Below are 23,679 nucleotides of genomic sequence, written 5' to 3' on the forward strand. Positions count from 1 at the left end.
CAAGGTGGGGGCTGTTACCAACATCCCAGAGAGTCTAAGGAATTGGTTGGCGTTAGAATTCTAATGCGGAAAGACTGATTCTATTGCTTCCTGAAGATAGCATAGTGCCTGTCATCAAGCCTGTGTTTCTGGGTTCTGCTGTCTTAGGGTGCTGTTCTAAGAAGCTGGATTGGGTGAGGCATGTCCCAGTATAGAGAGCAGCTTCTCTGTGGGAATGAAGAAGGAGTGGATGAAGCTGTTTCTAGCATTCACTGTCACTAGAGTGCATTGCTTTGCTATTTTCAGGAAGAATTGGCCACATACATGGGGTCTTATATTTGGAAAGCAGGGTCTATCGGTTGTCAGTGTTAAACCTTCTGTTATAAAATTCAATCTATTGTAAATTCTGATTATCTATTAATAAACTAAGGCTTTAGACACTTGCTAAGGACCCACTTATGTACTAGCTATTTGGATAGGTGTGAATTTATTGTAATGTAATTGTCAAGTCAGATTGTCTTGCCTGAAGCATAGAAATATTTAACCTTTGGGTTCTTTTTCTTTTTTCCTTTCTTCTTCTTCTTCTTTTTTTCCGAGACAGGGTTTCTCTCTGTAGCCCTGGCTGTCCTGGAACTCACTCTGTAGACCAGGCTGTCCTCGAACTCAGAAATCTGCCTGCCTCTGCCTCCCAAGTGCTGGGGTTAAAGGTGTGCGCTACCACCGCCCGGCCAGGTGTTGGTTTTTTTTCCCTTGTTTCATATCAATAATATCTACTCAACTGGATTGTTTCATTGAAATAAAATCACAAATTGTGTCATTAATAATGAAAGTATTTCACAATATTTATCCCAATGTCAATTCTATTTCAACATTTTCTCTCATCTTGTCTTAAATATACTAATGTTTAAAATGCTTATATGCACTATGTTTTATGGAATATTACTTTTAAAACTTGAATATCTTCCTTGTTACAGTTCTGTGAACAGAGAGGAAGAAGATCTACAGAAACAACTCTACAAACACTGAATTTTGGATCTGGGATGTACTGGCTGGTTTTGTGTGTCAACTTGACACAGGCTGGAGTTATCACAGAGAAAGGAGCTTCAATTGGGGAAGTGCCTCCATGAGATCCAGCTGTGGGGCATTTTCTTAATTAGTGATCAAGTGGGGAGGGCCCATTGCGGGTGGTACCATCTCTGGGCTGGAGTCTTGGGTTCTATAAAAGAGCAGGCTGATCAAGCCAGGGGAAGCAAGCCAGTAAGGAACATCCCTCCATGGCCTCTGCATCAACTCCTGCTTCCAGACCTGCTTGAGTTCCAGTCCTGACTTCCTTTAGTGATCAACAGCAGTGTGGAAGTGTAAGCTGAATAAACTCTTTCCTCCCCGACGTGCTTCTTGATCATGATGTTTGTGCAGGAATAGAAACCCTGACTAAGACATGGTATATCTTAGGACTGCCAGTAGAGGCTTCATTTTCTGCTGTGTCCTCTTTCTCCCGAAATGGGAGTAAGAAGAGTACCACTCCCAAAAAAGATAACTCATTTTGCCAAGCTGCTTCCCCAGGGAAAGCAGAAAAATTGGCACAGCTGCATCCTCATATCCTGGAGAATACTCCACTCCTGCACAGATGAGCGGAGCTATAGTCACAGCGAACATATAATATTAGAAACGAGGTGAGCCTGGTACAGACTTGTGAATGCAGATGTGATCAGGTGAGAACTGTGGGTCTGTGGTGAGGACTGTGACAGATACAGGGACTGCCTGTGTCCTGGTGGGAATAGGATGCTGACCCACAGAGAGGAACAGAAGCAAAGGTGCATGTCCCTGCCTCCTGAGCCTGGGACACTGAAAATTCCCTGTCAGTCAATACATGAGAGAGGAGGCTGCATATGGAGGAGGGTGGGCAGGGTGGTCAATGTGGCCAAGCCTGAAGACCTGGAAACTCTTAGAAGAACATTTTCTTCTAAGCAAAGAAAACATGCAGACTGGATATTCAGAGCCAGTAGTTTTTATTCCACTTTTATCTCATTTTAAAATTGTTTTCATAAATGTTTAACTGCTTGGTTTACCTTCAGACTTGCGTCATGGATTTCTGAAGCTGTTCTTCCTTTTCCTACCAATTCTGTAATGTATTTTTTCTATCCTCACACCCCTGTTTCCTTTCATTCCCTCTTCTCTCACCAACTCCTTTTAAACTTTTTAATAATGCCTTCAGTTAAAAAACCCCATGAACATTCACCTCAGCTGCATCCTAGCATCTCTGTCTTAGCATCCTCCTGAGGGTGGAACTAAGCCATTCTTGCTGCATTTTAATACCAGCTGTGACCTGAGTATTACTTCTGTTACTTGTAGACTTTTTTTTTGGCTGACCTATGCATGTCTGTGTCTGTGAGACCTGGGATCTGAGGACCTTAAAGAATGGGGTAGATACAGTCTAATGCTATAGACAACTGTACTTCAGTTTCAGTGCATTTTTTAAATTGAATATCGTCTTCATTTACATTGCCAATGGTAAAACCTTTCCCAATTTCCCCCCTCCCCAAAGACCCCCAACCCTTCCTCCTACCTCCTGCCTCCACATATATACCCCTCCACCTGACACACTCCCACCTCCCTCAGTGTATCGTTTATACATGAATGAAACAAAGCAATAGTCCAAGGAAGGTTGAGTTCAGAAAAACATGATCAGAAAAACACGTAAATAAATGTCAGTAAGCTCATACTAAATATTAATAGAGTAGCCCTTTCCAGAACTTTCTCAGCACAGACAAATTTAAACACAATTGCCTGGAACATACTGGAGATTATATCTGGGAAAGCACAAAAGCAAGGCCCAGAAGGCCGTATCCAGATTCAGGGCACCTCCCTTCACCTGTAGATTGGGTTCTACAGTTATGTTCTGACATACAACAAAAATAAACATGTCTTATAAACTGAATGTAAGTGGTTGTCACAGAAGGCATAGAATTATCTCCAAGAACAATCCAGGGAACAAAATGCACCTGAGGTAAAAGGCCAACTGCCTTGTTTCCCAGACCCTCCCTCCCAGTTCCCCTAAAGCATTGTTCACAGTACATAAGGGTTGTTTGTTTGCTTGTTTGCTTTTGTTGTCTTTTTACTTCATGTTGAAAATTACTGTTACCTGCTATCTCTCCTAATAGTAGAGGCACAGTGGATCCTAAGCTCAAGAGAAGACTATCTATCCACAAACTCATATCAAATAAACCAGGCAAACAAAAAGTATAGGAAAAAGAAGACCAAAAACTGAAAAAGAGAAGAAGAAGAAGAAGAAGAAGAAGAAGAAGAAGAAGAAGAAGTAGTGAATGAAAGAAGAGGAGGAGGAGACTAGAAAAAACACAATCTAAACATTTGTTCTAAAACCAACAAAGACATTCAAAAGGTGTGAGAAAACACGCCACCTGGGTACACCCAAAGCTCATGAGTCCTCAGTGATCAAAATGAGAGAAAGAAATAGCTGAAATGGCAGGAAAAGATTCAGAGTCTTTCAACCCACAAACAAGAGATGATGTTCCAATTGTTGTTTTCTTTGGGGTTTTTTTTATCAGTGTTTCTAAATGTCTTTGTTCATGTCTTTTCCTTTTTGGGTTAAATTTATTCCTAAATATTGTATTGGTAATTTTCTGGCGTGGCTATTATAAATAGGATTGCTTTCTTAATTTGTGACACAAGGTTTGCTTAGCAGCGTTACTGGGCTTTGCATCCCACAATTTTGATACATTTATTTAGCAGTTCTAGTAGGTTATTGGTGGAATCTTTGGGTGTGTGCATGTGTGAATGTGTGCCTATGTGCTTGTGTGCTTGTGTGTGTGTGCATGTGTGTGTGTGTGTGCATGCTTGTGAGCATGTGCATGTGTGTTTGTGTGTGAGCATATATAGGAATGTGAATATATTATATATAATATATAGTGTATATATGAATGATCATGTCTTCCAACAGTAATAATTTTATTTCTTCTCACCTAATTTGTATGGCTTTTCTTTCTTCTTCTCACCTACTTCCCCTGGTTAGGGACTTAGAGCCTTTAAATGAAAATAAATACCAAAGAAATTTGGCGATGGTTCTTCTTTCTCACAATTAATTATTAGGTAATAGTTCTGACTTGTAGTTAGATTCTATTAAAACACTCTGGAACTGACTGAACATTGAACAGACATGAAGATCTACATATTGATTAGTTTTTTTGCATCTTCTCTAAGAGGATAAAACTTGGGCTTTAAGTCTGAAGACTGAATGAGCTGCCCTTGGGGACTGAAGTCCCTCTCCCTTATTGGCTGTGGACCATGTCTTTTGTCTCTCATTCTTACAGTTCTTGTCATGAGCCTGTTTGCCAGTTTACTATGGAACGCTGAGTCTCAGACTGGCCTGAAGTTAGGAGCCCAAATAAGACACAGTTGGTAGTGAGAGACTTAAAACCTGGAAAAGAATGTATCATATATGAATGAACCTGGTAATTAAGAAGAATTTATTTCACTTTAGAATGTCTAAAATAGTTTTAAATAATTTTCAGCTACTTTGGTGAGATGATCCAACTGTGCTGAGGGAGTATGAATAGAATATTGTTCCCATGGCATGTTAATTTCCAATCCAAATTAATGAAAAATTTCAGTTAGTAACAGATATTACTATTGCTTCAAAATGGAGAAGAGAAATCTTATATCCTATGTAACAAATTGGAAAGGCTAGGAAGTATTTAGCTACAAGTAAAATTCACAATAATTTAAATAAGAGTGATTTTTCATGTCTACATTAAATGTAACTAGATGCCACCGACTTTTGGATATATGTGGCCAAAGTGTTTTAGTTTAGGGTTTCAGAGGAAGTAGGATGGGTGTTTATATTTCAATTTAGCATGCAAATCTTCCCCATGGTTGCTATTAGCCTTCACTCGATCAGAATTTAGCTCCCATTCAAAGAAAGGAAGTTAGAGATAGAAACCAGCTATTATTGTTAGCAGCAGGTATCAGCTTGATGCAGCTGGGAAAAGAGACCCGCAACTAAGGAGCCATATGGTCTGTGTGTGGTCTGTGGCCATGTCTGTGGGACATTTTCTTGATTGTTAGTTGATTTAGAAGGGTCCGGCCTACTGTGGGTGGTACCGTCCCTAGGCAGGTGTAAGAAATGTCATTGAAAGTGAGCTAAGAGAAAGCTGGTAAGCAGCATTTCTTTATAGTCTCTGCTTTACTACTGCTTCCAGGTACCTGCCCTGAAGTCCTTCATTGATAACTGTTACCTGAAGTGAAAGATGAAATCAATTCTTTTCTCCCTCAGGTATTTCTGGTTATGGTATTTATCACTGCAGCAGAGAAACCAAACTAGGATACCAGCCATACTGCTGACTTTCTGTAAAAGCAAACCCTTTAAAAAAAAAAAAAAGTCTGTGGAATCCCAGAAGACTTTACTCTCCAAAGCTCTGTTGTATGGCCTCTCTTAGCTACAAATCTATGAAAAAAATTAACATTCACATGAAAAGACTCTCTCTAGGGAGTGAAGGGAGTTGTAACAGGTTGTACTGGTTGAGCCAATTAGCTCCCAATGAGATGCTACAGATGCATTAAATAACCTAACTCAGGAATTTGAGAAAGATCAAGAGGTAGTACAAAGGAGAAAAGAGAAAGAGGAAAATGACAAATATGTTTTTGTTCCAAAACACCAAAAAATTAAAAATAATATTAAAAAAGTTAATTTATATGACTAATATATTTGTTCTAAAAATATAATGGCAATTTCCAACATTTTTTAAAGTAAAATAATCCTTGAATGAGTTAATCATTTATTTTTTAATAAATATTAACATAACCAATATTGTCTCTGGACATTTTAAAGCAAATTCTACACATTATTGTCTTATCCATAATTATATATTTAAGCTAAGGATTGTTTAAAAAGTACACAGCTACAATGCCTCTATCACAAAAATAGATTAATATGATGTATTTGGTTTTTATTTATATATTTCTAAAAACCTAATTTTAAAGCCTATTAGAACCAAGATATAATGCCATTTTGATATTTAATTAGCTGTTATTTTGTACATGGCTTTAGGAAAAATTAAATTGGTCTATTTAATAGTAAATATCTTGAGATACCTTTAAATTCAATGTGGCAGCCCAAGGGTTGAACATTCTATGTAGGAAAAGACACTGCTGGGTCTCCTTGATCGAGGGCATCATCTCATCAAGTTCAGCTTGAGAAGGTTGAGGTATTGGCAAGTAATCTACTGCATTGGAATGCTCTACATATTGACAATATATCAGGCACACATACACTTCTAAGCTAGGGAAACCATGGAGGACATACTGGGATGATGTAATATAGATATAAGAACTCTTAAGAAGCATGTGACATGCCTCACTTCGTTACCAATGTAATATCTTTAAAGATCCAGTTTAGGCTTGAAAGTTGGTTTATTTAAGCTCAGTTATTAAGGAAGACATTTTAAATATAACTTAAAGTTCTGAAGTCTTGGATCAACAAGTGCTCTATCGCTGAATTACACCCAGAGACCAAGGACAAACCTTTTTGTCTTTCTGTTCTTTAATGTGGGTATGTATGCATGTGTACATGCATGTGTATATTCTATCAGGAGTCTTGCTCTGTCACTCCCTACCACACTTGTGTGTGTGTGTGTGTAAGTGTATGTGTGTGTGTTTGTGTGAGAGAGAGAGTGAGAGAGAGGGGGGAGGGATCCTCTGAACCTCAGGCTGCCTCTTCAGCTTTAAAGCAGTGGTTCTCGACCTTCCTGTTGATGGGACCCTTTAATACAGTTCCTCATGTTGTGATGACATGCAAGCACAAAGTTTTTCATGGCTACTTCATGACTGTAATTTTGCTACTGTTATGAATTGCAATGTAGATATCTGATATGCAGATGTTCTTAGCTACCCCTGTGAAAGGGTCGTTCCATCCACAAAGGGTCTTAATCCACAAGTTGAGAATTACTGCTTAGGCTGTCAGGCTAGCAAGTCCCCAGGAATCTTCTGGCCTCTGGATCCCCAGCACTGAGATCATGGGCACAGCTGCTGTGGCCAGGTTGTGTTTTGTGGGTTTTGGGAAGTAAACTTTACAGATTGAACCCTCTCCTCCAAATCTTCATAAAATCAGCTGTCTTGACATCAGTTGGCATACAATAGATTGTGCATGGTAAAATATTATAATATGATACACTTGATGCATATATACCAATAAGACTATCGCCATAATGAAAACCATGATATATCTATTACTCCTTGATGATTCTGTCTACCTCTATGTGATTTCTTTCACTCCCTTCTCCCTCACCTTGCTTCATCTTCAATTAACAATTGGCATGTTTTCTGTTCTCAAGGATTAATTGTGTTATTTGCAATTCTATTCCTTTATTGTCTTGATTATTTTAGTCAGCAAGATTACTCCACAAATCATTTTGTTGTGATTATCACAACAGAACTGTCAGTTCCTTCTCCAGCACCATGGCTGTCTGGATGCCACCATGCATCCAATGTGGCAGTGAATCAATAAATTAAAAGAAAACCAACATAGAGTTCTATACCCAGCAAAAAATATCTTTCAAAAGAAAAATGGGTTTGCAATTGGGGAAAGAATAGAGTTTTGATTTGTTTTCTCATTATTTTTGAGAAAAGAAATTATGAAAATGTTGATCATCAACAGACCCGAACCCCGCCCCCAATAAAATAATATTGTTTAAAAGAGAATCTTTAATAGAAAAAATCTGAGGGAAATACATATATATATATACACAAAAAAGTGTTTGTATCCATACAAATACTTGTATATAAATGTTCACAGTGGCTTTATTATAGTAGCCAAGGACTAGAAAAAATATTCATGGGCAAGTGGATGCATAAACAGAAACGATTAATATAATGTAATATAATATAATATAGAAATATAAGCTGTCATAGTTAGGGTTTCCATTGCTGTGAAGACATACCAAGGCAAGGCAACTCTAATTGTTTTCAAAGATTCAGTCCATTATCATTATGATGCCGCGGTAGCCCAGTGACATCTGTAAACATGATATTTTATAGACAGAGGCGAAGGAAAAAATGTCTCCTGGGAATAACGGACCTCTCTGTATATTTAGAAGCTAAAAGTCTCAATTGGAAATTTCCTAAACTCTCCTATTTCCTTATAGCCAGGACATGGTATAACCAAGTAAATATAAAGATGTAAGAATCCATCTTATAGCAAAAAATTCTGTTTTGCTTTGTTTTAACCACTTATGTTATGGTAGAAAAGGCATTTTTTTTTGTATTACTTTGTGCTCTTTTTTTTTTATTCGATATATTTTTTTATTTACATTTCAAATGATTTCCCCTTTTCTAGCCCCCCACTCCCCGAAAGTCCCCTTCTCTCCCCCTGTCCTCCCACTCACCCCTTCCCACTTCCCCGTTCTGGTTTTGCCGAATACTGCTTCACTGAGTCTTTCCAGAACAAGGGGCCACTCCTCCTTTCTTCTTGTACCTCATTTGATGTGTGGATTATGTTTTGGGTATTCCAGTTTTCTAGGTTAATATCCACTTATTAGTGAGTGCATACCATGATTCATCTTTTGAGTCTGGGTTACCTCACTTAGTATGATGTTCTCTAGCTCCATCCATTTGCCTAAGAATTTCATGAATTCATTGTTTCTAATGGCTGAATAGTACTCCATTGTGTAGATATACCACATTTTTTGCATCCACTCTTCTGCTGAGGGATACCTGGGTTCTTTCCAGCATCTGGCAATTATAAATAGGGCTGCTATGAACATAGTAGAGCATGTATCCTTATTACATGGTGGGGAATCCTCTGGGTATATGCCCAGGAGTGGTATAGCAGGATCTTCTGGAAGTGAGGTGCCCAGTTTTCGGAGGAACCGCCAGACTGATTTCCAGAGTGGTTGTACCAATTTGCAACCCCACCAGCAGTGGAGGAATGTTCCTCTTTCTCCACACCCTCTCCAACACCTGCTGTCTCCTGACTTTTTAATCTTAGCCATTCTGACTAGTGTAAGGTGAAATCTCAGGGTTGTTTTGATTTGCATTTCCCTAATGACTAATGAAGTTGAACATTTTTTAAGATGCTTCTCCGCCATCCGAAGTTCTTCAGGTGAGAATTCTTTGTTTAACTCTGTACCCCATTTTTTAATAGGGTTGTTTGGTTTTCTGGAGTCTAACTTCTTGAGTTCTTTATATATATTGGATATTAGCCCTCTATCTGTTGTAGGATTGGTGAAGATCTTTTCTCAATTTGTTGGTTGCCGATTTGTCCTCTTGATGGTGTCCTTTGCCTTACAGAAACTTTGTAATTTTATGAGGTCCCATTTGTCAATTCTTGATCTTAGAGCATACACTATTGGTGTTCTGTTCAGAAACTTTCTCCCTGTACCGATGTCCTCAAGGGTCTTCCCCAGTTTCTTTTCTATTAGCTTCAGAGTGTCTGGCTTTATGTGGAGGTCCTTGATCCATTTGGATTTGAGCTTAGTACAAGGAGACAAGGATGGATCAATTCGCATTCTTCTGCATGCTGACCTCCAGTTGAACCAGCACCATTTGTTGAAAAGGCTATCTTTTTTCCATTGGATGTTTTCAGCCTCTTTGTCGAGGATCAGGTGGCCATAGGTTTGTGGGTTCATTTCTGGATCTTCCATCCTGTTCCATTGATCCTCCTGCCTGTCACTGTACCAATACCATGTAGTTTTTAACACTATTGCTCTGTAGTATTGCTTGAGGTCAGGGATACTGATTCCCCCAGACTTTCTTTTGTTGCTGAGAATAGTTTTAGCTATCCTGAGTTTTTTGTTATTCCAGATGAATTTGATAATTGCTCTTTCTAACTCTGTGAAGAATTGAGTTGGGATTTTGATGGGTATTGCATTGAATCTGTATATTGCTTTTGGCAAAATGGCCATTTAACTATATTGATTCTACCGATCCATGAGCATGGGAGGTTTTCCCATTTTTTTGAGGTCTTCTTCCATTTCCTTCTTCAGAGTCTTGAAGTTCTTGTCATACAGATCTTTCACATGTTTGGTAAGAGTCAACCCAAGATACTTTATACTGTTTGTGGCTATTGTGAAGGGGGTCATTTCCCTAATTTCTTTCTCAGCCTGCTTATCCTTTGAGTATAGGAAGGCCACTGATTTGCTTGAGTTGATTTTATAACCTGCCACTTTGCTGAAGTTGTTTATCAGCTGTAGGAGTTCTCTAGTGGAGTTTCCAACCAAAAAAAACACAGGACCAGATGGTTTCAGTGCAGAATTCTATCAGACCTTCAAAGAAGAATTAACACCAATACTCTTCAAACTATTCCACAAAATAGAAACAGAAGGAACACTACCCAATTCCTTCTATGAAGCCACAATTACGCTGATACCAAAACCACACAAAGATCCAACAAAGAAAGAGAACTTCAGACCAATTTCCCTATGAACATCGATGCAAAAATATTCAATAAAATTCTTGCCAACCGAATCCAAGAACACATCAAAATGATCATCCACCATGATCAAGTAGGGTTTATCCCGGGAATGCAGGGTTGGTTCAATATACAGAAATCCATCAATGCAATCCACTACATAAAAAACTCAAAGAAAAAAACCACATGGTCATTTCATTGGATGCTGAAAAATCATTTGACAAAATTCAGCATCCTTTCATGCTTAAAGTCTTGGAAAAAACAGGAATTCAAGGCCCATACCTAAACATAGTAAAAGCAATATACAGCAAACCGGTAGCCAGCATCAAATTAAATGGAGAGAAACTTGAAGCAATCCCACTAAAATCAGGGACTAGACAGGGCTGCCCCCTTTCTCCTTATCTTTTCAATATTGTACTTGAGGTACTAGCTTGGGCAATTAGACAACATAAGGAGGTCAAAGGGATACAAATTGGAAAGGAAGAAGTCAAACTATCATTATTTGCAGATGACATGATAGTCTACCTAAGTGACCCAAAAAACTCCACTAGAGAAGGTATTTTAAAAAATTTTAGTTGTAAGGTTTTTTTTGTTTTGTTTTGTTTTGTTTTGTTTTGTTAGTCATTGCCTTTTATGGCAGGTGTATTTTTTTTGAGACAGGGTTTCCCTGTGTAGCCCTGGTTGTTGTGAAACTCACTCTGTAGACCAGGCTGGCCTCAAACTCAGAAACCCACCTGCCTCTGCCTCCCAAATGCTGGGATTACAGGCGTGCGCCACCACCACACAGCTGATGTCTATGAATTTGTAACACAACATAAAATTGATTTATATGAATCTTTATTATTCATTTATCTTTTAAAAATTGTAAGAAAAAATTTCTTATCCCTTGTCTGCCTCTATGCATTTTAGCATCAACTTATCTATATTTGCAAGATAATTACTGGTATTTTTACTATTTTAACTTTTTGACAATTATTATGATTTTTGACTTTCTTTGGCATTCTCTAGTGGTTTTTGTAGAATTGCATTTTTCTTTTTTTGTGACACAAGTGACATGAATATTTAACCTTTAAATTCTCATGTTTTCTTTGCTGTTTTAATTTGATCATTTATATTGAGTTGTCTTTAGGTCTAATGACATTTTTCTCCATTTTATTTTAAAGATGACTGAGTGAATCTTAAAATATCAGTTAGATAATTTTTATTTGTGTATTCTTCATATCTTACATGTTTTCCTGTAGAGATTTTCCCATTGCATCTATGATTTTTAATTCAGATGTCAGAATGAGCTCATGGACAATCAGAATCTTAGAATTTCTGGATACTCATATCTTCCCATAGCCTAATTTCTTGTAGGAAAGAAAATCTCTGGGTCTTCAGTTATAACAACCACTCTTACATTTCTGTGGTCTGGTGCCTTTCCCCAGAAGATCATACTTCAGAGTTATAGAGCAATAAAAATTCAGATGGACATTCCTAGAGGTTCTTTTGGAAACCATAGTCTCTTGTATACAAGCTGGAAAATGAATAGTAAACACCCACACACCGAGAGAGAGAGAGAGAGAGAGAGAGAGAGAGAGAGAGAGAGAGAGAGAGAGAGAGAGAGAGAATGAGAGAAACAGAGAGAGATTATGGCTAGTAAGTAATGGAGATAGAGAGGTTAAGTTATTATCTTATTAAATATTTACTTTTATTATTTTAAATGATGTGTATGTTTGTGTATATGCATTGGTATGTATCTATAAACACAGCTGCATGTGGCAGCCACAGGATTTGGAAACCCTGGAGATAGAGTTATAGGTAGATGTGAGCCTCTTGACATGGGTGTTACATCCTCTAGGAGGGTGGGTAGTACACATTCTTAACCACTATCTCTCCAGCCTAGGTGATTATCTTTAATGAACTTTCCAGGTAGTTTGGGCATAGTTGGTATGAGATAAGGACAAGCTTAACAGAAATTAGCACAATTAGCAAACTAACATGCACCTTATGTATGCTCCAGAGCATTACAGCTTGGGAAGCTATTGGCTGCATTGGCTATGATGCATTGGCTGGACAGAGCTGAATGTGGCTGACTCACTTGGTTTTAGAGATCTGACTTGGATTTTCAGGAATGGAAAGAATGAAGCATTTGAGCTAGCATTTAAGGCTGTGTCAGAACCTCTGACAGACAAAGGGTTAAGATCCTTCATCTATAAGGAACACCTACCAATCAATAAGAAAAAGATAAGCCCAGAAATTGAAAAATGGGTGAAGGACATGAATAACTGACAAAGGGAGAAATATGAGTGGATAATAAAGGTTTGAGGAAAGCTGAACCTCATCAGTATTCTCTGATAAGCAAATAAAAACAAGATACAATGTTCTGCCTTCTCAATTGGGAAATACTTCTAAAGTGGTTTAAATGGAAATATCCAACGTTGTTGAGAGTGCAGAAGACGTGCAGCCTTATGTACGGCTTGTGAGAGACCAGATGGATTCTATATGTTTAGAAATATATGCCAAAAAATTTACAATGGTTTTAGGCTCTTGAGAAGCCTAAAGATACCTCTGGGAAGGTATCTTTAGGAAATAATTACAGATGCACACAAGGATCTATATTAAAGTATATTCCTTGCAGTGTAATTTATAGTACCACACATGTATGGAGCTATCCCAGTGTTCTGTGGGGCAGAAATGGGATGGAGTATGCACTGGGTGAAATGCTAAGGAGCCACTGGCACTTTTGCTCTCAGAGGACATCTAATATCATTGCAAAATGCTAAACATCTATTGTGAAGTTAGCACTGTGTGTTAGAAATACCAGAAATTAATGTGTACGTTATACATTTAAATTTTAGGGAAAGTAGGTAATAACAAATTCCAAGGAAATAAACCAGTATGTTAACTCTGTAAAATTCTCAATAGCATGGTTTTGAATGATTTGTTTCCACGTATATATTAATATATTAATGTCTATTACTTTTTACCTTTTTAATGAACAGGAATTATCTTTGCAATGAGAAAGGAAGAAATGTATTTAAAGACATATGGTGGGATGATAAAAAAACCTTAAAGTTGATATTTAACTTTCCAACAAGTTGTTCAGTGATTTGTGTTATGCATACATGGGTAATTGTTTTTGCCTTTGGGAGTTTAGATGGTACTGGATAGAATGTGTGAAGAAAGTACTCATTATAACTTGTCTGTTCTATGATTTCTTACTCATCTTCAAGTCCAGGTAGAACCTCATCTTCAGGAAATATTTTCCAAGTTCCTTTATCCCCCAGACTCTCTTATCCACCAGTCTCAGCCAGTCTGTGCTGTGCACCTCAAAGCAGGTTGTGCCAGAGATCTTAAACTCAGTGGCCTTCTTCTGTTAATGACTACAGCATGTGTCTATGATGATTGGGTATAGAGTGAATGGGTTGGTGAATCTGGGAAAAAGTTTCCCTCCTTTCTTCTCTTTTCTTCCCCTCCTTTCACTGACAAAGTCTTGTTAAGTAGTCCAGTAGCTCAAGCTAGCCCCAGACTCTTGCTTCTCCTGACTCAGTCTTCTGAGTTCTGAGAGATTACCATGTGTGCCACCATACTTGGCTTGAGTAATGAGTTAGGTGGGTCTCTCTCTCTCTCTGTCTCTGGCTCTGTCTCTCTGTCTCTCTGTCTTTCTCTCTCTCTCTCTCTTTCTCTCTCTCTGTCTCTCTCTCTGTCTCTTTCTCTCATTTATATTGGCTCAGGGTCTCATACTGTAGCCTATGCTGGTCTATAACACTCTTTATACAGCATAGGAAGGCCACAAACTCAGAGCAATCCTATTGCTTCAGTCTCAGGTGCTGAGGTTACAGGTGTGTGTGTGAGCCACCTCACCAGGGCTGAAGAAGAAGCAGTTGTGTTTAGATAGTGTCATCTCAGCAAAAATGTAGTAACCTCAGGGGAAAATTAGCACTAAGAAAAATTAGCTGCTGACTCAGTGTAAATAAAAATACCCTAGGCTTAGAACTGTCTGGATTGTGAGTTCATTCCGGGACTATATTCCTCTGTTGCTCTGAGTTACTGGATGCATTGATCAACTGATCTGTAAGACAGGAGCAATGCTATCTATCTTTTGTTATGAAGATTGTGAGGTATGCTGAGTACATACAGAGGATGTCCTACACTTCCTGGTACATAATAGATACCCCGCTAATAGATCTAAATGATGACAATCTTCATAAATTATGTCACAACTAAAAAGTAATAATTGTGTGAAGTCCTCATACAGCTGCTTTGATGGATGCCCTCAACATGTAGCTCTGGTTGGCCTGGAACTTGTTAGGTAGACTATGCTAGCCTACTGTTCATCTCCCTGTCCCACCTTCTTAGTGCTGAGAGTACAGGGGCGTGCCACCCTTTCTGGCTAGCTTCTCTTTCCGAACTCTCTGCTTTAGACATACTGTATCCAATCCCAGAGATATCAAAGTCACTCTTGTATTATCCACGTTTCTACCTTGGTACTTACATAAAACCCAGGTTGTTATGATTTCTGAACCTCAAGATGTGATTTAGAAGACTGATTTGACCTCCTTTTCTCATGCCTGTGTTATGGTGGTTTTGTCTTCAAATTGGTTTCTGGGAGCGGTTGTGCGTGAACCCCACATTCTGCTCAAGGTCCCCACTCCTTGTTCTGGCGGGACCCTGGTGGGCAGCACCTTAGACCTTGCATGGCTTTGTGTTTGACACATTTGGGGAAGTGGCAGAGCCTTAAACTCGGGTTAGGAAGGTAACCCCAATTTCCTCTTGCTTGCCAGGGGGTATGTCGGTTTAGAGATTTCACCCTGGATTTTGGCCTCTGAGAAGACAGCATTCTGAGTCCTGCAGGGCCCACTGCAGCCTTTCTTTGAGGCATTTCTTTTCTTTGTTTGAATTTCAAGGTTAAACGAGTCAGGATTCAAGGATGATTATGAAAGAGCAACTGGTAAATGTGTTCTCAGTGAAAGAAAAAGAAAGCCAAATGAATGTTAAAACCTTTTTTGAAGCAGAACAGAAACAGAGCTTTTGAGCCTTTATCAAAAGACAATAAAAACATTCTCATGATCTACATGAACCTCGTGTTTCCACAGCTTGCTCAGTGCCCACATGTGCCCACACCCACATAGAACGTGTGCCCAGAGTCACACAGGCATCCTTTCTCTATAAGACATGCCCCTTGTACATTTCTTTCTTTTTTATTCCTGTCTTTTCTTTCTTCTTCTACCCCCCCCCCTTTTTTTTAATATTTCAAAGCTGGCAGTTTAGGAAATAGCTGGAACTGCCACATCTCTGTTCTTGCTAAAGAAATCAATGCTAATCCTATTACTGGCAGTTATCATCTATCCCAGAACTCATAGCTGAAAGACACACACACACACACACACACACACACACACACACACACACACACACTGAGATCTCAGAGTAAGAAAAAAAGAGTAAGGAGGAGCAGGTGCCCTTCATTCACTTTCAGATAGCGATTGTTTTCTCTGTTTCTCTCTGTCTCTCTGTCTCTGTCTGTCTGTCTGCCTGTCTCATCTGTCTGTCTGTCTCCTGACCATCCTTTCTTCTCATATTAACACAGACGAAGCTATAGAACATCCATACTCAGCCAGGGTGCCTTGTCTGACTTAAAAGCCTGAAGATGGGCTCTAATTTAGATTTATCTGTTTCCAGCACGAGCTGACAAAGCACTGTCAGATGCATGCGTATCACAGCTTGGCTTCCAGCTTTGTTACTGACAATGATAAGACAGTCAGGTCTGTGGTCACTGTGGGCTCTGCAGTAGGTGCTCTCAACAAACCATCACCCGTGATTCAGCACTGCTTTGAGGAACGCACGAGAAGCAGTCCCATGTCAGGGATGTGGAGATCTAACTATAAAGGTGTCTTGTCTGTTTTTTTCTTGTCTGGTTTCTTCTTTTTTTTTTTTTTTTATCCTTCATGTTGAAACTTTTTTTTAATTTTATGACTATGAAAGTTTCCCTGTGTATTCGTCTATGTGCCACATGTATGTAGTGCTGGAGAGGCCAGAAGAGGGCTCAAATCCCTTGGGACTGGAGTTGAGGACAATTTTAGGGGGCCATGTAGACACTGGGAATCAAACCTGGATTCGCTGGAGGAGCAGCCAGTGCACTTAACTGCGATTATGCCAGACCCAAGCTTTCTAATTAGTGGTGGACTCTGTCTTTGCATTCAGACCCTTTGAGTGCACCACGGCTTACAAAGTCCCCTTTCCCCTTTCCCACAATCCTCTCCACTTACCGACTTTGGGGCAGCATGCCTGGGATGGTGGCATCGAACACTGGGAGCTTATTGTTTCTGAGATTTCCACAAGTGTACCAGAAGGGTTTTTAGTTTTAGCTTTACCTTCATCTGCCTCATCCCTGCCTCTTAGATCTAGCTGCACCATCAGATGAGCACAGCACACTTGGAAATTGTCACCAAACTACACCAGAGAGTTAATTCTCATAGGTGAACAGATACCAGAGTTCGTAGGTTGTACCCTAAATGTGGATTGCATTTGGAACATATTGGAACAGCAGGATCTGTAATTTCCCCATGGGATTTGCATGTAGAAGAGCATCATCCACACTTTCCTCCATCCTGATGAGGAAAACATCCTGAACATCAATTAGTTAATGGTACCCAAAGCACAGTTTATGGACCCTGAAGCACGTGTTCCCAGGCATGGCTCAGTTCCGATGCTAACCTTTAGAAACGGCATTTTGTATTATTCTTGGCTTCTTTTGGAATTGGGATAAAAGTATTAATGTATAACCAGGCCAAACCCAGAGGCTATCAGTTCAGGAGATCTCTTTTCTGCCGTTAGCCTCTGAGAAGAGAAGGTTTTCCTCTTTGCTGTGTGGAACCCAAGTTAAAGAAATAAGGCAAAAGATTTCTTTAAAGAATTTGGAAACTGGAGGAAGAACTTAATAAGGAGTTCAAAGAGATGGTAGTTTGAGAGAGACATGAACCACGGACGTGGACACATGGTATCTGGCGGCATATTGAAGTTGTTGCAGTAGGTGGGAAGGACAGCAGTCTGAGGAGGGCTTAGGGTTGCAGACCTAGTGAGAAGCCTAACATGTTCTCAATTAAATTGCATATCTTCCTTGCTTCCTGTTTTGAGATGCCCCATAAAATTTAAAATAGCTCATTACTGCACATACGGACTTAGCATTCCTATTTATTTATATAAATTGACTATCCCTAATTTAGATAGTCTCCTATCTAGTAGGGTTGCTCTGTTTATGACACTTGGACTCTGTTGGCATTACCAAGATATTTCAGTCTTTTAGTGTTCTGTAATGGCTTTGAGGTGAAACTTTAATGATTTATCAAATTCATTTTGCGTTATAAATTTAAAAGTTTGAGTGTGAGGAGACAAAAGATTGCCACAAAGGACCTTTCCCTTCAGGATCTTCTGTCCTACTGTTCTGATGATTAAGACAGCTCTGACTTTACTGTGACAAAGCAGGGTGAACTTTGCGCTAAGACTCAGGGGCAGGAGAACACGAGGCACAATGCATGAGGGACCAGTTGTTATCGCGTCTCCTCACATAATCTAGAATTCCTACTTTACTTAGTTCCCTTAATTTAAAAAAAAAAAAAACCAAATAAGAAGGAATTTATCATGCCAGTGTCAAATGCATATGGTTGCCTCCATGGGGAATATCTAATTCTCGGGACAGAGAGGTAGGAAATGCTGTTAAGTGTGACAAGCCCAAGGGCCTCGCTGATGACTGTGATGCATTTGATTTAATCCTGGATGTTGGAGACTTAGGCAGCTCAGCTTCAGTGCAGGGCCCAAGCTCTGCCAACAGCTTATGAATTGCTAATAGAGTCAGCAACATTAGCTGATCTCATCTCAGGAAAGAGAACGGGGAGGATCTGAGCTGTTGAGTCTTCATCGGCCCAGCGGTGGTACCAGTGGTGGCTTGCAGGCTTTTAACATTGCTGGTCACCCCAGACACCAGCATAACCACCACAAAAGTGAAACAGGAAGGTCTGGAACTAATTATTTCGTCTCAATAAAGAAGCAACTTCTGGCTGGCTATTTAGTCTTTGCTGCGTCTCCTTTTACCCAAAGTCTACGTTTTATACCAGTATCATGGCAGAGTAAGGCAGAAATTAACAGCTGATTTCATGGATCATTCCTTTGATACCTTCCACAGCTCCCCATGACACACATGGTAAAAGCTAGAGTTTCTTTCAATGGAATAAATGGACTTCTGTCTCTGGCCCCAGTTTCTTTGTCAATCAACAACAAACGGTTGACTGAACTTTCTTGTAAACAATGATTAGGTTTCTTAACAAATTTTATGGAAGAGGAATGTGGTCAACTGTGAGGTCAGTCTGGTTTTAGATAGAGTCCTTTGAGAGCCACAATCCAGGAGGAGTGAACAACAGAAATTAAGAAAATACTGGGTAATCTGTCTCTCTCCATTTTCTAAAGCTTGGTTAGAGAGTTACAGCTAAAGCTAAGCTTACATAAATATTATGGTCAAAATTGTATCTATCACTGTCACTAACCTCCAGCAAAGGAAGTTTCTTATATATAAAAGCAAGCATTCCATACCGTTTGGTCAATGCTGTCATAACTCTCACAATATTATTACAAGTGTCTGCCTGCTGTGATCTTCAGCTTAAAGCATAGAAGAACCCAGAAACTGCAGGCTTAGTTGGCATTCACCGCCATTTGCCAGTCATGTGAGCAAAGTCATCTTAGATCACCCAATCAGAGTAAGTTTCCTCATCATACCAACCACCTGAGGCCTTCAGGTGAGTCCAGAATACTTGGCAAGCTGAGCCAAAGCTGTGACCTTGAAAGTATGAGCAAGCTGGTATTGCATTACCTTTGTCTTTGTGACAAAACATCTGTGAGAGCAACTTAAAGGAAGACATGCTTCCTATTGGCTCACAGTTTCAGAGGGCTCAGTCTATGGTTGTTCCCAGTGTTCTTAGACAAGATATCACAGCAGCAGGGGTCAGTGGCAAAGATACAAAGAGACAGAAAGTGTCTTCTGTTCTTTCAAAGACCTGTCTGTATGTCCTCCAACTATGGTCTACATCCAAAAAATTTCAAGGACCTCTCAGAACAATAAAGTGGCCACCAATAAGATGTGTACTATTTCTTGGGTACCCTCTCAGAATAAAACGAATTGATATGTGGCCCTCAAGTTAGCTAATCACGTATTCTCAAGGTGTGGTGTAGCCATTTCTTACTGGGGTGACATGACCATTACCATGTGTTTGTCTCAGGCTAGCTCAGTCTGCAGTTATGGCAATGAAATAAACAGAACAATGTATATAGCTGCTGGTTAGGTCTCTGGCAATAAGGCTGTTAACATTTCCTCATGGAAGGAGGGGAGATGGTACGGAGTCAGTCTGTCACCTGAGACTCCAGTTCTTTCTGCCCCAGAAGCACATATTCTTGCAGGCTATGGAAAGTAGGATACTCACTGTGGGGTGAGACTGCTGGTGTAGCTTTTTGTGACTTAACCATGCTGGGAGCAGGATTTTCTGATGGTGTATCTGCCTGTCAGTCACCCATGCTTTAGATAACCCCAAGAAACTCATTGCTTCACCAAGCTGAGCTTGGACAGAGTCAACTCTTTGGTCCATTAGTGTTCTCTCTGTCTGGGGTGAATGGGTGTCAAAATTCTTCAAGATTCCTACTCAGCTTCCAAAGCTTTTCTGAAAAAATAGAGCATTAGAAATTCAGTCATGATGCTTTTGTATCTACTGTTACTCATGAAGCAAAGACCCACTCAATTATATTTGCCAGGAGATTGTGGTTATAATTACTGTATTCACATATGGAGAGAGAAAATAAATATAGTCTGTGTCCTGGCTTGGAATTCTGATAAGTCCAAAACAAAATACTTAAACTTTATAAATTAAGTGTAACAAATAGCCTTTCCAAATGAACACTTGAGACTAAAATAGGTAAAAGAAAATTGCACAGGCCAGAAATTAAAGGGAAAATAGAAACCAGGGAGAGGACAGACTCCATATGAGAGCAAATATTTAAGTCTTTGCAAAGTGGTAAGTCGATATCACCCGAGGAGATAGCAAAGACATGGGACCTTCAGAGTCCTGACTGTCTGCTTGTCAAAAAGAAGGGGAGAAAAATACGTCTTTCCATATTAAAGGAGAACAACAGGAAATCAGTTAGTCTGGATAAGTGATGAGGGGGGTTCTTCTCCCTTAATTTTTCATAACTACCAGCACAATCTGGGCATGGAGGAGCACCCCTGTAGCCTCGCCTCTCAGGAGGTGGAGATGAGACATCAGGAGCTCAGACTTCACTTGGTGACAGAGTGAGTTTGAGGCTTGTCTCATCTTAGTTCCGTAAGACCCTTGACTCAACATGACGGCAACAGAACCCTACAGAACAAATCAACTGACCTATTAGCAAGCAAGTACTTATTATTTTATGCCATCGAGTCATGGGATGTGTTTAGGGTTCAAATTTATGTCTGTGAAAATCCAAGTTAGTAGTGGTTTTGGATTGGCACATGGCCCTCCCAAGATTGTAATGATATACACATTACGACTACGAAAACATGATGTACATATACAAATAACTTTACTTATCCCTGAAGTTTTGAAATATATCCTTTAGATTAACTGTTTATTTTCTGAAGTCCCAGCTTTCCTTGTGATCCCAAGGATCATTCTCTTCCTCCCTGGGGTTTCCCTTCTTTATCTAGCAAAGGGAGTGATTTTTAGCTGCAGCTTTTCATAGTCCTATTATTCTATGAAGTTATTAGTTCATGAATAAATGATGTAGTACTCTAAGGTCCAGGGAATAGAAAATTAAGATTTTATCTTGGTCACTGTTTCTGATTAGCCAAGCCATTAGTGCTGGCTCTTTTTTTTTCCTAGCCCGAGGCTCCACCAACCTGAACTAGTTGGTAGAAAAGGGCTTTTCTCTTTTGCTTGAAGTCTCTCTGTGTCTCTTTGTACAGGTCTGTTTGAGATATTCCCTGCAGATGGCTATGCAGGCTTACTGGGCTTTGGGGAGCAGAAACACCTGAGATGATTTGGGAAACCACATCCCTGCCCAACTTTCTCCAAATGAACTCCATATGCTAGCTGAGGCATTCAGACAGCAAAGTTGCCTCCTCTAGGTGTAGATGGCAGAGGCTAGGATGGTGTTGTAGGAGGGATTTTGTTCTTAATAAAGAACTGGAAAGAACCAGAAAGTTTTAAACTGTGGATAACATTGTAGGCAGTGTCCTATAGCTCTGAGGATTTGTTTGTTTGTAATTTTTTTTTGGCAGAATCCCTGCTTCACACATCTTCCTCTACAGAGAGAGAGAGAGAGAGAGAGAGAGAGAGAGAGAGAGAGAGAGAGAGAGAGAGAGGGGGGGGAGGAAGGATACAGTTCCAAGATAATCAACACATTAACTCCATTTGATAGAATAATTGGATGGGATCAAAATGAGATCTGAGCCCAGTAAATGGGTACATTCCACTTCTTTGGCCAGAGTCTTGGCTTAAGGCTAGACAAATGATCCAAGCACAGCCTTAAGTCAATTAATATGAGATAAGTTATTACATAATGAGACATCAGAGTGCATGAGGGCAAAGAATACTGTTGTACCACCAGTGAACTTAAAGGCACAGATAAAACAGCTGTGGTTATTTTGTAGCAGTGGGGAAGGACCTATTATTTGATCTGTGTCAGTAGAGAGCTGACCCAACAATACCCCTTGAGCTCCGATCACACATAGGATTTTAGTTAATTAGGGAATGCACCTGTGCATTTAAACACATGTTTTCAGGATGCTTTTGTGATCTAAGTAGTTTTGAATAGTAGAGTAAGCTACATTCTCTGATGACTGTACTTCCAAATTCCTGCCCATACCCTCATTCCTTTGCTGGGTTTTTTTGTGTACCATGAGTGGCCCTCAGGTCTAGAGCATCTTCAGGAACTGATTTTTGGTTGCAAGTTTCTACACCTTCTGGGTCATCAGAGAATTGAAGAAGAAAGCACTCCTCACAATGGAAGAAAATGGTATCTCTCTAAACAGTTGACCAATATACTTTTCTTTCTGAGCCTAAATTCATGGCAGGGCAAGCTGATTGGACTCTATGGCCGAAAGATTCTGTAGTATCCAGGGAACCACTAAAAAAAATCCAGAAATGAAGGAAAGCTGGAAACCATCTTGAAAATGGATTGTAGGCCTCACATAGCTACTCTCCTGCATCACTTGGCTTTACCAAATGAGGCTCTGAGACCCCTTTCTGAAGCAACAGAGAACACACCAATGAAAACATGCTGGGGTTTCATGTTCCTGGATTTCTACTAGCACCACATTTAGGAGTGGGATTAAGGGGGAATTAGGTTCTGCCGATGCTGGCTTCAAAAGATCTGGTGATCAGTGAAACAGAAACAATACTTCTGAGAAATGAAAGCATCCTCCCAAAATTAGAGTCAACCACATGCTCCTCCATGATTTACGTGCTAGCACTCAATGTCAGCATCCCAGGCTTTGGGAAGGGACACGGTTGAAGTTCTTGTCATCTTGTGTGGAAGAGATGCTCTGGTGGTGATTTTCTAACTCCAAGTCTTAGCTCTGTTTATCAACGCACAGCTCTTCTTAGCAAAAGAATTCAAAGTAAAGTTAAGAAAACCCAAAATACTGGGATCCACAATATAGCTATTTATTATGCTTTTATTATATATTTGACACCTAACGAGGAAAATGATGTGCACTCCATTATGACTATTTTGAGCATAGTCCAAATGTTTCTGTGTGTACTCTGAACCGCCTCAAATCATCAGCCCTGTCTTTGAGGTGCTACTTATCACTTGAGAATCAGAGAAAGTGTCTCCAAAATGTTGACATGCGAGAGGTCAGAGATAGCAAGAGAGGAATTTCAAAGATAAGCCTGTCTGTCCCTTCCCTCTGCCAGACTGTTTTCTTCAGGCGCAGAATAATTTATACCTCTTGTTCAGCTAAAGTATGTGGTATCATTGAGACACTGCAAATACAGTGCCAATTTTATTACAACCTAATTGTAGAATGACAAGGGATAAATCTTGAAGATACACATAGCAGGAAATGGCCAGGCATGCCTCACCTACACAAGAAGCTTGCATAGAGAAGCATTATGTTGCAGGAGGCAACAGCTGGAGTGGTATGTAATTCATACGGCTTCATTTGTGGACAGTACTGAGGACTTTTAGGATAACTGCCAATTAATCAGTCTCCCATCCAATTATTGTAGAGCAAAGGCAACTTGAAATAGTTGCAAGGGGCCCAAACCAGCCTTGGT

The sequence above is a fragment of the Apodemus sylvaticus genome, chromosome 7 (assembly GCF_947179515.1).
Source record: "Apodemus sylvaticus chromosome 7, mApoSyl1.1, whole genome shotgun sequence".
Classification (NCBI taxonomy): Eukaryota; Metazoa; Chordata; class Mammalia; order Rodentia; family Muridae; genus Apodemus; species Apodemus sylvaticus.